The sequence below is a fragment of the Drosophila nasuta genome, chromosome X, assembly GCF_023558535.2.
Source record: "Drosophila nasuta strain 15112-1781.00 chromosome X, ASM2355853v1, whole genome shotgun sequence".
Lineage (NCBI taxonomy): Eukaryota > Metazoa > Arthropoda > Insecta > Diptera > Drosophilidae > Drosophila > Drosophila nasuta.
This window is the reverse complement of record NC_083459.1, coordinates 31,215,927-31,234,214: the sequence shown is the minus strand read 5'-3', so window position 1 is coordinate 31,234,214 and position 18,288 is coordinate 31,215,927. Positions and strand designations below refer to the sequence as shown.

Here is an 18,288-nt window from a genome sequence, read left to right as displayed (position 1 = left end):
GTCAATAATACTAGAAAAAAAGGATACAAATGCTAATGCGAATACACTAAATATTTCCATTTGGATAAAAAGTTTAGTTTAGTGTAAAATAATATAATAGGAATTAAATTTATATTTCAATTTTTTCCACCTATTTAAAAACTACGATTTTAAGAAAGTTTTTTGTTTTAATGTGATTTTACAGAATACATATTTGAGCGTTTTGCAGATTAAAATGCTATGAAGAGAGAGAATTAAAGAGATATGAACTCTATCAACAAAAATATTTGTATTTCAAGAAAAATAAGTAATTTTTATCTATATGTGAATTTCAATGTGGAGAGCAACATAAAAAAGTAAATTTAAAAGTTAATAACAAAACTGAGTCGCGGGCAAAATTGAATTTGTGTTGAACAAATAAATTTAATGAAAAATTAAATGAATTCATTCGCAAGTTGAAGACAACTTGTAATCACTTGTTTGCTTTCCCGAGATCAAAACAAAAACAAGCCGAAAAAAAAAAAACACACAAGTTGAGTTGCGGTTGATTGTGTGTGCGTGTGCGTGTATGTGTGAGTGTTATTTTGCTACCGCATTTGGTCAGTTTATATTAATGCTAAGCATTTGGCGAAGCATTCGAAGTACACAAACCAAACAAAATAATAATAATTTGCATTGCACACTTGGCGCGAAATCCCCGATGTGCCGCAACGGACACAGATTTGCCGCTGTGCGTTAAAAAAAAAAAACACAAAAATGAGAGCCTAATTAATTAGATGGGCAGCAGCAGAAGCGACAATAGCAGCAGCAACGGCAGCAGCAACAAATTAGGGGCGTACAAGTTTCGCGCAATAATGTTTAAACGCCCACGCAACAGGCGTTCGTGTGTTGTTGCTGAATGTCAGCGACCAATGAGCGTTGGCCGCACTCAATTGCCCCGCACGCACGCACGCACGTTGGGCGCCAAGGTGCGAAGAGCATGCGCTGAATACGAAGCACACGCATAGAGGGGGGACACACGAATATTGGGGCTTCGTCTATTGCGGCGCTGCTGCGCTGCCCTTGGCCGTCGACGTCGACAGCGACTGGTGCTTTTGTGCCTCAAGGTTAACCTGTTGAAAGTGCATATTGCGCATACGCCGCGTCAGCCATGACCACCAACAGGTAATGAGTCCTCAGCGAGGGCGTTTCAATATGTGTGTGTGCTGCTCACCCACACACCCATACCCAACTGCACATTCGATGGTGTTTTGCTTGCATCAATTTTGGCGGTTCATTGCTGCTGACATTGCGTATACGCATCGAGTGACCGCTGTTTGTTGATTGGATGCAGCCGCAAGCGCTGTCAATTTGTGCAGCAGCAAAGCAGCAAAGCAGCACATGAGCGCACCATCCCATCACATATTGCACATTGAAGCGCTGATTAACAATGTAACTCAATGTAACATGTAACAATGTAATCTAACTTATAATCCAAAGTCTTAGAAACTCATACAAAGCAAAACATAATGTAAACGTCAAATTTTATAATAAAAACAAAACTTAATTTATGAAAAGCAATGTTATTTTCGAGACTTTTCTGTAATTAAAATTTAGTATTAATTTCTAAATTATGTTTTTAATATTCAATGTTTATTATTTATTATTTAGTATATATTAGGTGTAGTATTCAGTATATAGTTCAAAATTTAGTATTTAGCATATAATACTAGATTCAGTATTCAGTATTTAATACTAGATTTGGTATTTAGTATATGTAATGTTGGATTCAGTATTTAGTATTTAATACTAGATGTAGTATTAATACTAGATTTAATATTTTGTATTTAATACTGGGTTTAGTATTTTTGATTTAATACTGGATTTAGTATTTATTACTATATTTAGTATGTAGTACTTAAACTATATTTAGTATTTAGTATTTAATACTGAATTTAGTATTTAACATTTAATACTAGATTTTAGTATTTAGTATTTAACAAGAAATTTAGTATTTTATATTCAGTTTTTAATACTACATTTAGTTTTTAGTATTTAATACTAGATTTAAACATTAAAGGTTTGGCATATAATACTAGATTCAGTATTTAATACTAGATTTGGTATTTAGTATATTTAATGCTGAATTCAGTATTTAGTATTTAATACTAGATGTAGTTTTAATACTAGATTATGTATTTTGTATTTAATACTGGATTTAGTATTTAGTATATTTAGTATTTAGTATTTAATACAGAATTTAGTATTTATTATTTACTGCTACATTTAGTATTTAGTATTTAACACGAAATTTAGTATTTTATAATCAGTATTTAATACTACATTTAGTATTTAGTAATTAATACTAGATTTAAACATTAAAGGTTTGGCATATAATACTAGATTCAGTATTTAATACTAGATTTGGTATTTAGTATATTTAATGCTGAATTCAGTATTTAGTATTTAATATTAGATGTAGTATTAATACTAGATTAAGTATTTTGTATTTCATTCATGATTTAGTATTTTGTATTTAATACTAGATTTAGTATTTATTATTTACTGCTACATTTAGTATTTAGTACTTAACACGAAATTTAGTATTTTATATTCAGTATTTAATACTACATTTAGTATTTAGTATTTAATACTAGTTGAAGTCGCCTGCTAAGCTTTGCTGCTGCATCAATCACATTTCCCCAGCTTTTGTGACTGTGTGTGTGTGTGTGTGTGTGTGTGTGTGTGTATTCAGCATGAGCTGAATGAACGAATACATTTTGCTACCCCAACTGAGACGCAGCATCGTCAAAAAGAGGCAGACACGACACCCACTATTAGCACCTGGTCGAGTCCTGTTGCTGTTGATGTCGACGTCGCCGTCGATGTCGACGTCGCTGCCGCTGCTCCTGTTGCTGCTGTTGCTGTTGCTGCTGTTGTTGCTGCTGTTGTTGCTGCTGTTGCTGGTTTTGTCCTTCAGCGCAAAAACAGGCTATAAAAGGCCGTGCAGACAAACGGCAGCGATTAGTCAACTGTGCAACGTGTGGCTGCCATATTTACAACCAGACAACGCGGCTCGCAGCAGTTACACACACACACACACGCAGGCACACACACACACACACACACGCAGAGAGAGAGAGAGAGAGCATTACTTATACCAGGCGGAATAGAGGCAGACAGCACGGCAGACATTAGGAAGCAGTTAGATAACAGCGCTGCGAGCGCTACACACACAGTTCTTCTTTTTTTCTTCTTGTATTGTGTTTGGCTGTTTGTGCGTTGCCACTTGTTGACCAGAGACCCGCTGCCTCCCCACTATCGTCTGCGTGGCATACGAGGACGACAACAACAACGTCGACCCGACGGCAACGGCAACGGCTAAGTGAGCGTCAGCGTCAGCATGTGGGAGAGCAAGTGAGAGCGATAAAGCAGCGAGGCTCGTTGCTTGCTGGTTTCGGTGTGCGAGTGCGAGTGCGACAGAGAGAGCGACAGCGCAAGCGAAAGAGAGAGAAAGAGAAAGAACGAGAGCGAGAGACGCAGAGAGTAAGGAAAGCGAAAGGACGACGACGTCGAAGCCGAAGCCGAGCGAACGAACGAACGAACGTAAAGCAGACGACGACGACGAGGCTGCTTCGTTAGTCGGGCAGTGTGCCGTGCAACAGATGCTGTGAAACATCCAAGCCCAAAGGTTGTGTGTGTCACAAAAACGTCGCAACGCCCACACACACACACACACACACACACACATATTTACAGTCGATTGTGTGTGTGCAGTGAATAACAGAGCGCGCAACAAGCGACACACGACACACAACCGACAACGACGACGACGACGACGAAGTAGCAACAGCTGAACAAGAACACAGCTAAAGCCAGAGTGCCGGAGGCGTCTCAACATCATCTACACGTCACTTTCCACACGCCACAACAACAGCAACAACAACATCACGGAACGACTGTCGACCGAGTCCACGGGGTCTCATTGAGCATCCACAACCTCTCATCATACACATCACATGTTTTGAACGTGCAACAAGTTTTGGAAATTTCTGGCGCAAAAATCGCAAAAAAAGAAAGAAAAAAGAAGAAAATAAAAAAAAAACAATCATCGCAAAATTTATGCAAAATTAGCTAAAGTCCAAAATTTTCCATCATCTGCGTTTTTTTTTCGTGTGGATCTCCATAAAGTGTGATTTTTTTTTCCAAGTCAAAAGTGTGTAAAGCGTCATTTTTTTTTCAACGTTCGTGCTACATAAATACCTAACTTCCGTTAACTTGACGTACAAAAAAAAACCGCAACAAGAAACATAAAATAAAACAAAATAACAATAATCTAAACAATCACAAATAAAACCTCATGATAAATGATGAATAAACCCAACGAATAGCAATCCGTATGCAAAAGAGATGACCTGAAGCCAGAGTACAAGCAGAGCAAACCGAAACTGAATAATCAACATATATTTATATAGAGAACATTACCCAGATTCCCCCCAAGAGAGAGAGAAAGTTATTCATATACATCAAATAAAAAGAAAATGCATATATATTTCTACATTTGTCAATCCATAAGCAAGAACCTAGAGTTAGGAGCGAACGAGAAGTTGGAAGAGAATGCACAGAGATCAAACAGCATTATAGTTTACAACATACAAGTCAACTAGAGCCCCTCATAAAAAAGGTTGCATTGTTGTTATCTATTGCTTGATGACAAAGAAAATTGGAAACACAGAAAATTCACAACACACAACACTCAAAACATATATATATATATTACAAAGAAAGAAAACAAAAATATATGTAAATTGAGCTGAAAGATGGTGGTATTTTATCAAAAAATCAAAATGAAACTGAATACTCAAATATCTTAAATTTGAGACGTATATGTTTACATAATTCAATATATATGTTGTCAAAACAAAACCAAAACCAAAAAGAAAAAGCAAAAAATCTGCACATCATTTGAATAACCAAAATACTAAATACAATAAATTTAACCCAAAACAAAAGTAAAGAATAATCAAATCATTAAGGTAAAAGCGAAATCCAAGAACTCACCGCAGCAAAGAAGAACGTAAATCAATTCGTCAAAATGTGAGTATCCAATTACAATCAATTAATACTATATATTGCATATATTTTTTCGACTCTCAAAATTTTTGTACGAATATTAAGTAATTATTTTGTATTTGAATTTATTTGAACTTTTTTAATTTGTGATTTTCATTTTATTTACTATGTCAAATACTTGCAGAAGGTTATTCTAATATTTAAAATAGAGTTTTATTCCTTTACACAAAAATGTAAAATAATTACAAGGTGTGCGTTAGTCGAGCTGCATTCAAATCGACTACAAAATGAACAATTTGGAAATGTGCAACCACACACATCACAGCTCTTTCAACTAATTTATACATGCACAATATTTACCGCAAATGTTTTATGCACACACACACACACACACACACACGACACATAAAACCTTGAAATATTTTGTTGCAACATTCTGGCATCGAATTTTGCTCAAGCTCTGGCTAAACTTATTGATACAAGTTTATTTCGCATCAATAAACTAATATCAAAATCCAATCGAAACAAACTACATTTGCATTTGTGCCAACAATTTCAATTAGCCGACAATATGTTTGAAGAACATGCGATACTTTCGTATCGAATTATTGCATACACTACAACTACATACGAGTACAACAAATTACGGCTGATAATTTGATTTAATTAGCTGCTCGGGCAATGCTTAATGAGGCATTCAACGGTGCCAATTACAACCGCCAACAAACATTTTCGTGAGTCTCACGAAATCGAGCATCTTACGCATCTTTCGCATCCTCATCGGTGTATTTAACTGAGTTACTGCCAAGAGGAAAAAGGAATCGAAAGAATAATATTTGGACAGTCGATGAAAAATTTAAATTCCAGCAAGTCCTTTACTTAAGAGTCCTTTACGGCAAAACAGTGCGGTATTATTCATGAAATATACCAAATGGTATATTTTTATAGTACATCATTTAAAATATACCGAAATATACCGCAAACAGTGCGGTATTATTCATGAAATGTACCAAATGGTATATTGTTATAGTACATCATTTAAAATATACCGAAATATACCGCAAACAGTGCGGTATTATTCATGAAATATACCAAATGGTATATTGTTATAGTACATCATTTAAAATATACCAAAATATACCGCAAAACAGTGCGGTATTATTCATGAAATATACCAAATGGTATATTGTTATAGTACATAATTTAAAATATACCATTGTCACAGTACGGTATTATACTAAAAACATACCACATTAATATACCAACAAATTCTAGAATATACTATTACGTTCCAAATACACCTTAAGAAAGTCAGCACATTTAACTAATGCAAAACAGTGCGGTATCATTTTAATGCAAAAATATGCCGATATACTATTACGTTCAAAATATACCATAACTTAGTAGCCATTTTCAAAAAATGCAAAAAAAATACCAAGTTAATATACCAAAAAAATGCAAGCAAAATATACTGCTTAGTTCCATAAAAATGTAATAGACTTTGAAAAAAAGGAAACAGAGCGATAATTTTTTGGAAAAAGAAAAACATTCCAAATTAATATACTAAAACAATTACGTTCAAAATATACTATTACGTTCAAAATATACCATAACTTAGTAGCCATTTTCAAAAAAATGAAAAAAATACCAAGTTAATATACAAAAAAAAAATGCAAACAAAATATACTGCTTACTTTGAAATATACCATAAACATATATTATTAAAAGAAACATTCCAAATTAATATACTAAAACAATTTAAAAATATACCAATATACTATTACGTTGAACAAAATCAAATGCTACACTTGGTTGAAAGAGCTTTTTGTTTGTTGTTAAACGCACTAATTACACAGGTAAGTGAACATTAAGTTTAGATTTAAGCAACATTTTGCTCTTCACTTAACTTGACAAATTCCATTGTGATAATAACAATAACAATGCTCGGCCAAAGACAATGGCAAATGTGCAAAATCATAATCAGTTATTGTAAGAGCACATTCTTGAGCAAAAATTCATGCGTAAATATGTTGTCATAACTCGTCCGTTCAGTTGGTTAAGTATGAATACGACTTGCGAATATATATTTTTGAACAGCTGTCTGAGCACATTACTTCAGCTGAGTAAATGGTCAGAGATTCAATTATGAAACTGAAATTCTATCTCCGTTCTCGGACTCGTTCTGTCTGAATGGACATTGTTAAGTTGTCCAATCAAATCAACATTTTTGAAGACGTTTTTCCCCCCCACCACTTCATTCTGCCATTCTCCCATTCCCAAAACATTCTTAGTTACCGTTGATATACAACAAGTGCAGACAAAAACGCACGAACGACCAAAATGATGAAATGTCTTTCAATTGCTCTGTTTCTGCAAGAGGTGTGGAAGAATGGGTGTGTGTATGTGTGTGTGTGTGTTATACTGTGTAATACACGGTATTACATTGTTGCAGACCGAGTGGCAGCTCGACAATCATTTGTAAAATCAGTGACATTAGTCAAGTCGCTCATCGCAGCAACTGGCAACTGGCAACTGACGATTGCTCGCTTGCTCACTGGATGGCTGGCGTGCATCCTCTTACGCTCATTAGTAGCACATTTATCCAGTACGTGATTTAGCTGCAAATGTGCACAGCGACTCCTCCGGTATACAGATGATGAGACGATGAAGATAGAGATACAAAAGCATGTATGTATAGTACTACTACACAAATCTCTTTCTCTTTCCACTCGAAAATGTTTACCACCAAAAAACAAGTAAGAAAGCTACAGTTGAGTGTGCTCGACTGTGATATACTCGTTGTGCGGTATTATTCTTAAAATATACCAAATTCACATACCGTAAAAATACTAAAAATATACCAATAGTTGTATAATAATGCTGTCGACAAAAATTATATTACTATCTCTTATAGTCTCAGAAATCTAGATGTTCATACAGATGGACAGACAGACCGACGGACAGACGGAAATTTCTATATCGTCAAGAATTTATATACTTTATTGGTTCGGTGATAGCTCCTTCTGCCTGTTACACAAATACCTTATAATATCTTCCCACCCTATGAGTAACGGGTATAAAGAGAGAAATTCTCAATAATGAACTTTAGACAGCAAACACAAGGTCAGCATTCGTGACGAACGATACAAAAAATTAACAATGAATACAATGCAAATTCGCAAATAATGAATGCAATTATTACTGCTATTATCGTGGGAGTCAGTAATAATACTTGTAATCAAATTATGAATAGAATATGAATATTTTGTCATTCTTTATGCTAAATTTAGTTTCTATATTCTGTATTTCATAGTATTGGATTCTGTATTCTGTATAATGAGCTCCGAAAAGAATAAGGCTTTAAAATATAAAATAATTATCGTTCTTAATATTGAGTTTTCATAAGTACTATAATACTAAGAGTCTCTTATCGAAAGTTGATTTGCTTTCAATATAACACATATTTCATATTTATGCGGAAATTCATCTCATCATAAGGAATACTGTAATTTTTGTTATTTGTATTGAATTGTAATATAGATATTATATATATATTTATGTTAAAGTTTCTTGAAAACTTAAGCAATATTTCTATTCTATATTGAATTATGAATCACGTTCGTCTAAGTCTTGTTTGACTGTGCACCGCATAACATTATAACTGTTGCTGTTTTCTCGTTGTGTGTTTGGCTGGGGAATTCATGTACTTGATATCGAGCTTCACTTTTTGAGATGCCACACACTTGCCACACATTTACATTCAAAGCTGTGTTTCAGTTACAGCTACAGTTACAGTTTCATTTGCCATTCTTGCTGTTTGCACTTGAAGAGCTGGTTCGATTGCACGCAACACTTATGGGGATAAGTGAGTGGACTCACTCAGTGAGTGAGTCGCATGAGCATAGTATCGAACTAATGCCACACAAATTCCCAGAGTCAAGTTCTTGCATACCAAATGGACTGGGATCAAATCGAAAATCGAAAGAAATGCGCAAAATGCACATAAAGGTGGAATCTGGAATGGCTTTTGCCAGACATTTCATAGATAGATTACAATAGCTAGAAATGTATTATTTAACATTAGATTTGCATACAATTTAATCAAGAACTGTTTACTTAACTCAATTTCTTTTCTCTTTTTTTTACTGCTCTGCCTTTTATTACATTTATCTTTACCAAATCTTAAGGCGAAAAATCTTTATTAAGAAGATTTATCTTTATAAAAACTTAATGCGAAAAATCCTTATTAAGATTTATATTTTTAAAATCTTAAAAAGAAAAATCGTTATCAAGAAGATTTATAAAATCTTAATCGTTATCAAGGCTCTTGCACATTTTCGATTTACGTAAATGGAAAAAATGTTCGATCGAAATCGCAGTCATTATGTTTGCCCGTTTTAACAATACTGAAACGTTAGCAAACTGATCAATGGCTGACACATTTCCGGCACATGACTGAGTTTCCGATTTGTATGGTGTCGATAGAGAAAGAGAGACGACAAGAGACCAATACTAAAGCGAAGCACACACTCACACACACACACCGGAATCACACTTATGCCTCAATGAAAATTTTCACTCAATTACGCTTTAAGACTTAATTCACAAAATTGGAGCAAATGTCGTTAACGGAAGTGGGCCATTGGGTCCCAGCCAGCCAGCCAACCAACCGGCTAACCAAGCAGCCAGTCAGTCAGTCCGAGTATGCTGGCCACAACAACTACCACACACACACACACATGAGTGAGTGAGAGAGAGAGAGAGAGAGAGAGAGAGAGAGAGAGAGAGCGAAACAGACAGTCATTGAGTAGACGCTGGAGTGCAGCTGCCTCATCGTTGTCATATATATTTTATCGTGGTTTCCTGAAGCGACGCTGCTGTCACTCAACACCTATTGAACATTTCTGGATAGATTTTCCGTTTATACCCTGTAAAACCTTATTTAAAGCTTGAGTATCCAATATTACTCGTACAACAAATTTGATTGTTAATACGCCAAAATTTGATTTCTTTATGAAATAATGTTAAGCAGAGACTTAAATTTCCATCTTTCCATTTAATTTCATTACGAAATACTTCTAAGCAGAAACTTATATTTTCATATTCAAGCGAAAAACTGTAATTTTTATAGTTACTGTACAATATGCTATTCAGAAAGTACGTCATAAAACCTCATTGAACTGAGCAAGTGTAATAGCTTATACATTTAATTTTATTATTTAAAAATATGGTGATCTAATATGTGAACATTTAATTTCTTTTCGAAATATCTCTAAGCAGAAAGTGAATTTTTCATATTTCATGTGCCAACATTTAATCAGAAACCAAATTGTTCATGTTTTTATATACATATTTCTTAAATATCTTCAAGTATTTTGTCAGTTCTTATTATTAAAAAATATTGCTATTTAATATGCAAAGATTTAATTTCCTTACGAAATATCGTGAAGCTGAAAGTGAATTTTAAATATTTCAAGATATTTCTTAAATTTCATGTGGCAGCATTTAATTTCTTAACAAAATATCTTCGAGCGAAGGCTGCACATTTTTTGTATATAGTATTTACTTTCAAATTGCTGTACAATATGTTAATATATGGTAGCTAATTTATTAATACATCATCATAAACATGAAGCATACTCGACAGTCCTCTAGAGTCTAGAGAGTATGTTTTATGCTCATTTTGCGGTTGCTGCGTATGTCAACTAGTTCTGCCTGTGTGTGTGTGTGTGTAACTCCATAAGTATCACGAATAATACATTAAATTAAATGGCATTTTGTTTTTCATGTTCTTGTTTTTGTTTTTTTGGTTTTTGTCGGATAGTATTTGAATAACAGAACACAACTAGATTTAATTACCAAAATGGGCAGGCGAAACGAAAGTTTTCAACTGCAGGGAAAACTTTTATTGAAATAGGTGAGATTTGATTACATTTGCCACAAAAAAAAAAAATATATATATATATATTATGGGGGATTGTCTGGCAAATTAAACTAAGCATAAAATGCATAATAACTTAAAAGTTGACTACTAAATCACGCAGCTCGTTTACTTTGGCGAGACATTTAACAATATGAAAACGCACACTAATTTACTTATTGCCATGAGACACTTCATTTGACGAGGACATTGTTGGCTGTGTGTGTGTGTTTGTGTAGCCAATGCAATCGACTTAGATTAGTTTGTTGGTCTCTAAGCTGGCCATCAGCCTCTAAGCTGATTATACAGGCACCACACAGCATCGAATGAAAGAGAAACAGTTCTGTGTGTGAGAGAGAAACAGAGAGAGAGAGAGAGAGAGAGAGAATAGACACAAGTGGCATTTATAAGTTGGTTATTACAGTGAAAGTTGCAATCGCATTTGCGCCTAATTGCTGCAGCAAAGCAAATTAGCAATTGCTTCAACAATAGGCTCTAAAGCTCAAACTCTCTCTTTCTGAAAATTACATCTCGACTGTGAGATACCCGATGTCAATTTTCAATAAATCTATATTCCAAAAATATACTGAAATATGGTAATTCGATGTAGAACAACTTTCATACATAGTATATTTTATTTTAAAAATATACCGAATTTATATACTGAATAAATAATATACTGAAATATAGCGAAGGTTATATTTATATATATCGGTATAAAACTACATTCTAATAATATACCAAATTAATATACCGATGGCTATAATTGGTATATCGATTTAGAACTACATTAACACACTCGACTGTGATATACCCGGTACACATTTTTAATTAAACCGTATTCTAAAAATATATAAAAAAAAAACTGCAGTATATCAAAGGCTATATTTGGTATATCGATGTAGAACAACATTCACACATATTTTAAAAATATACCAAATTTATATACCGAATAAATAATATACTGAAATATACCGAAGGTTACATAAAACTAAATTCTAATAATATACCAAATTAATATACCGAAGGCTATATTTGGTATATCGATTTAGAACTACATTAATACACTTGACTGTGATATACCCGATACACATTTTCAATTAAACCGTATTCTAAAAATATACCGAAAAAATACTAAAATATATCAAAGGCTATATTTGGTATATTGATTCATTTATATTCTAAAATATACCAAATTAATATACCGGAAAAAACTGAAATTTACCAAATGATATATTTGGTATATCGATGTAGATTGTTAGACAAATCATAAATACTTTATATGCATGCACAAACTTATAATACCCTGTTCTACCCTATGAATAGCGGGTATTAAAAAAAGGTGGCAATAAGCTAATGTTATTTATACCTCCTCTTAGGAGCGACTCGCAGTCTCCCATCTCCCATGGAAATGTATGTCAACCCTGGTTCGGGTTGCTCCAAAATGCATTGAAGCGTTAAAATGCTATCGATTCGCTGCTAAAAATAAATATTCACAGCTCAGTTTACACACACGCAGCTTTATTTATATACTATACGTTATATACATACCTTATATGCATATACTACTAATACTGCCTTAAGATAACTGCAAAAATCTGTTGGCAAAGGGCAACACAACGAACTGAGATTCTATCATCTTGTTGCTGAATGCAAATCAAATTTTCGAGCAAATTTGTTTATCTCTCTGCAGCTATTTTGTGTCCATTCACAAATCTGACAATATTCATATCTATCTCAAACAAGAAAAATACAAAAAAAAGAGAAAAAAAGAGAAAAAAGAAAAACGGAAAACGTTGAACTTGAAAGAAAACCCTGAACCCCAAAAAATGTTTGGCTCAGCTGCAAAAGTATGCCGAGCATTTGCAACCAAAAAAAAATGAAAGGCAACAAAATAAAAATAAAAATAAAATATATATGGCTTTGGTGTCAGCTTTTGGTTGGATTACGAGTTGGCAGCGGCAATAATTAAAACTGAAATGTGACACAAGGCAAGAGCCCAGAAGCATTTAAATGCCAGTAAATTTAATAAAAACAAAAAACAAGAAGAGAAAAACAGTCTTGAAAAAACATTTAAGCAAACAAGAGCAATTAGTCATAATCAATTGATTAGAATTAATTAATTATATGTCATAAAATGAATGATGGAAAATGAAAACTCAAATGAGTTTGTGCTGGAAAATAAAGCGAATTATTTAGCCATTAAATCGGGTTTCATTCGATTTGATTTTGTAATGTGGTCGATTTATTTAATCTGCGGTTTATTTAGTGTACTAATTTGAGTGGTTGATATTAAACACGCTCGGATAAACACACGAACACCTCAAAAAATCAACAATGTGCACGGCAAATTTAACACGAGGCATTTCATTGAGAGACAATTTTCAGTCGTTTGGCAAGCGATGCGGCAGACAAAAGGGTTAAAGGCATTTCGTAAACACACACACACACACACAGATACACACATCTATGTGTGTGTGTGGCACACTTGCGGCGCTGTCGCAATCTGCTTCATTCAGAAGATGCATTCAAGTGTGCCCCATACAATTTCCTAGCTGAATGCAGCATGTCAGTAATTGTATAGGTGTGTTGCCACAGTCAGAGTCAGAGTCTCTCACCTCACCTCGCCTCGTCCCTCGTTCTTCCCCTTTCGAGACGTCAAGGACGTTCGCCTAATAATAGCCATAACTAAAGTATGTCTTTGACATTATTCTCGGCCCGTTCTCGTTGTCCTTGCCGCAACACAACACGGCGTATGAGCAATCACAGTCTGTTGCTGCTGCTGCTGCAAAGATAACCAAATGTCAAGCAAATAACAAGCCATGCCACGCCTCAATATCATTCTATCCAACCCGCCCACAGTTGAGTCCACTGTGTGGCTTGCCACGGCATTTTCCATTGGCATGCCACATATTTAATCCCGCACCATCACAAGACCAGCTCTATCACTGACAGAGAGTAGCACAAACACAGTGCAACACGCATACCAACAGCAACATAAACAGAAGCACAAACACAGATGCAAACACAGATACAAACACACACACAGAGATGTCTCTACTCTGCCTTAAACTGTAAGAAACACTCGCATAAAATGCAAGTTTCAAATCAACTCCTCTTCTAATACTCCAATTTCGAATACTCCAATATTTACAAAAAAAAAAATACATTTATAAAATTACTATTAGCAAAATAAATAACTCCTTGCTTTCGTTTAGCAAAAAGACCAACATGGAAACTGAGCAAAGTAATATTTTTAAATACTTAATTTTAGATAAAAGAGCGACGTATATTTAAGTTATTTTTTGTTTGGAATTTTATAAATTTAATTTATTTGATTTTTAGTATAAACATAAAAAAAACATAATCGAATAAAAATACTATTAACAAAATAAATAACTCCTTGCTTTCCAAAGAAAGTTTAACATGGAAACTGAGCAAAGTAATATTTTGAAATACTTAAGTTTATATAAAAAAGCGACTTATATTTCAGTTATTTTTTGTTTGGAATTTTATAAATTTAATTTATTTTATTTTTAATAGAAAAATAAGAAATAAATGTCGAAATAAACATTCAAATATAGCTAATATGCTCAACGATGGTTAAATACGAAAGTGTGTGAAACTAGGTTTTGAAAAAGAGTGTTGCTTATGTGTTGCAAAGGTGTGAGTGAGCGTGTGTGTGTGTGTGTGAGTGTGTGGTCTGCCAGAGCGTATATGTATGTGTGCATCGGCAAGTACTAGAGTACATAGTTTTTAATTTTGCTACTGTTGCTGGCACTTGAAATAATTACAAAACAACAACAACGAAGAGTTGAGAAGCTCAACCACAACATCAACAACAACAACAACGACGACAGCAACTGTAATGGGGCAACATCAAAAACAGTTGCAACTGTCAAATGGCAAAAGACAGAGGCATATGCATAGCTAAAATATAAATAAAATAAAATGGAATTCCATAAACTAGATGATGACCTAGAGCATTCGAAAATAGTTGAATCAGATATGTGATTACAAACAACAAACTGTCAGAGACAATGACCAACAGACAGGAATACGAAAGTGAACTTTGTGCTTCTCACACACACATCTTCACTCATCAGCCATCACTCTTCACTCTTCACTCGTTGCCTTTTGTTCAGTCCTTCTTGTGTTGTGCTTGGCCAAGGTTGATTTCAATCATCGCTTGGACACAATGCGAAATATGTTGTACAAAGGCAGCCAAGAGTTCAATAATAAATGGCAAAGCTAATAGAAAACTCAATCGCAATCGCCATCGCCATCGAGCTGAGATTTGCAAACAGCTATGAAAGATTGAAAGAGTGAAGAGAGTGCAAATATATATATACAAATCGAAATCAAATAGAGCACGAAGGCGGTTGCTAATATTCTGCCATTAATCATAAAATAACTTATTGCTTTCGTTTAGACAAAACGAGCAACGAAAGTTGAACGTTGAAAAGATTATTGCAGTATTTTTAAATACTGAAATTTTTGAAAATAAAGGTATATAAAATGCATAACATATTTATGTTAAATGCTTTATAAGACAAGTAAGACAATTAACCATTAATATACCGACAAAATATAGTGACAAAATACTGAAGACTATACTTGGTATATTGTTGGACTTGACCACAAAATGTACCAGATTGACGCTGATTGAGAATAAACACATTTTCGTATTGCAAGAACGAGCAAAAAAGGTTGAACTTCAAATAGAGTTTTGTAGTATTTTTAAATACTGAAATTTTTGAAAATAAAGGTATATAAAATGCATATTTATGTTAAATGCTTCATAAGACAAGTAAGACAATTAACCATAAATATACCGAAAAATATACTGACAAAATACTGAAGACGTTATATTTGATATATTGTTGGACTTGACCACAAAATGTACCAGATTGACGCTGATTAAGAATAAACATATTTTCGTATAGCAAAAACGAGCAAAAAAGGTTAAACTTTGAAAAGATTTTTATAGTATTTTTAAATACTGAAATTGCAAAAATAATGCAATATAAAATACGTATTTACTTTAAACGCTGTGTAAGACACGTACAAAAAATACAATCAATTAAAAATATATCATATTGAAATACCGAAAAAATACTACATTATACTAAAGACTATATTTGGTATATCGATGTTGATCGGGAATACTATATATATATATTTTATGGGGTCGTAGATTAATACCTCTGCCAGAAACGAAAATTGCTTACATGATATTACGTATACTTAATATCTATCGAATGTATCAGATATGCATTCTATCATTTATAATTTGCTATTTAAACAGCATTCTTGATAGATATCTGTTGAACCATATTTGTGTGCGTTACGTATACGTAATTTCGTGTCATATTATATTTTCTTGTTAAACAATATTCTCCAACCGATATAAATCAATATATACATAACATATTTGACAACCGTGCCGCCATTCGATTTCTCTTCATTTTTTTTATTTTTTTTTGGTATTCAGCGTAAAAACCATGCAAATATAATACAAGCCAATCAGCCGATGTCCTGACAACGTTGACGACCAATTTTGAGGTTGTATATTTTCCAATAAATTCCTCACATGCGTTGGGGGTAGAAAAACTACTACTGCATATTTCTGTATAAAGTTGATGGGGCAAAAAAAAAGTATGCCAATACGAAAGTAAAAATATTTGATCATTATGCAGCCATCGAACGGTCCTTTCTCGTCCTTCCCCTCTCCCCCTCTCTCTCTCTTGGTCTCTGGTTGTCTCCTTTACCGCTGGACAGCAAGTGGACCATGAACGTGGCATTTTGTCAGCGTCGCATCGCATCGCATCGCATCGTAGCGACTTTTGCATGTCAGGCATGCGAGCAAATATTTTGATTTCATGCATTTTTTGCGCATATTTTGTCGTGTCGTGCTTTCATAGTGCATGTGTGGCCAGAACCCCTAAAGTTATTATTATTATTATAAAGCGCTGCTCAATCCTTTTGCACAGCAGGTTGTCGTCATATATTTTCGCTTTATTATATGTTATGTGTTGACAATTTCCACATAAACATAAAGCTCAAAGAAGAGTGAGAGAGAAAAGCAATAAATGCGAGTTGATTAAATATCTTTTGTATTTGCGTCCAGTTACATATGGATTTATTAACTGCAGTCAAAGGAATACGTGTATCAATTTGCCTGCAAGTAGATCACACACATTTGCATTTCTTTTTTCGTTCACTTTTTTTTGATTTCTGAAACCTTTTGGCCATGCTCTGTGCAAATAAACAGCAGCAGGTTCTGTGCAAAAATATGTAGCATAGTTTTTTGCGCAGCCCCTGTGTGTGTGCCTTTGACAGATGCTGGTGAAATTGATTGAAATTTGGCGGGCTCAGTGGATGGGCCATAACTTTATTGCATTGCCAAAAGGCAATTGCATGATGCTTTGTGGCTGAGACAAGGGGAAATTACATTTTCATTACCAGTTACCAGCACACGCTTTTACTGCTGATGTCAATCGCATAAAAATAAATAAATTCGACATTAAATTAAGTATACAATCCAACGACAAGTTAAATCAGTAGTAAAAAGTGTAAATTAAAATATATATTTTATTTTATTTGCAGCTTTACTTTGCGTAGATATTTAAGGTATTATAGTTTTGTTCTTCTGCTATGTAAATAATTGACAAAGAATTTCATTATTATCTCAATATAGAATGGAAATAAAGTGTGTCTTTTAAAACAAAACTAAAACAAGCAAGAAAGCAACAGTTTAGTGTGAATAAGTTTTGAATAACATAAAAACGGTGTGGTATTATTGTAAGACTATAACAAATAATATACCACAAAGAACTAAAAAAAATACCAAAGTCTATATTTGGTATATTGGTAAAGTACTACATTGAAAATAAAACATAAAGTACAAAATATACAATATTTGGTATATTTGGTATATACTACTGCAATCGAAATACACCACTGAGTACAAAATATACCGACTTTGGTATATTGATATAGCATCACATTCAAAATATACCATATATTGATATACTATGACATTCAAAATATACCATATAGTGCAAAATATACCGGATTTTGGTATATTGATATATTGTTGAGTTCAAAGTATACCAGATATAGTGCATTTGTATACTACTATAGATATACTGCATTATTGAAAATATACTATAAATTACAAAATATACCAGATAGTCTTAAAGCAAAGTTGAATTTATCACATTTCATATATGTATACTACTGCAATCGAAATATACCACGGAGTACAAAATATACCGACTTTGGTATATTGATATAGCATCACATTTAAAATATACCATATATTGATATACTAT

General features: G+C 33.6%; 1 protein-coding gene across 1 annotated transcript in view; it reads left to right on the top strand.

Annotated features, from left to right (window-relative positions):
- Positions 1-3,023: 3,023 nt before the first annotated feature.
- The window catches only part of LOC132795956 (uncharacterized), a 172,855-nt gene continuing 157,590 nt past the window's right edge, over positions 3,024-18,288 (top strand). Inside the window, exon 1 of the mRNA XM_060806926.1 lies at positions 3,024-5,055. The gene's annotated coding sequence lies outside the window, so the exon portion shown is untranslated. The remainder of the gene's footprint in view (positions 5,056-18,288) is intronic.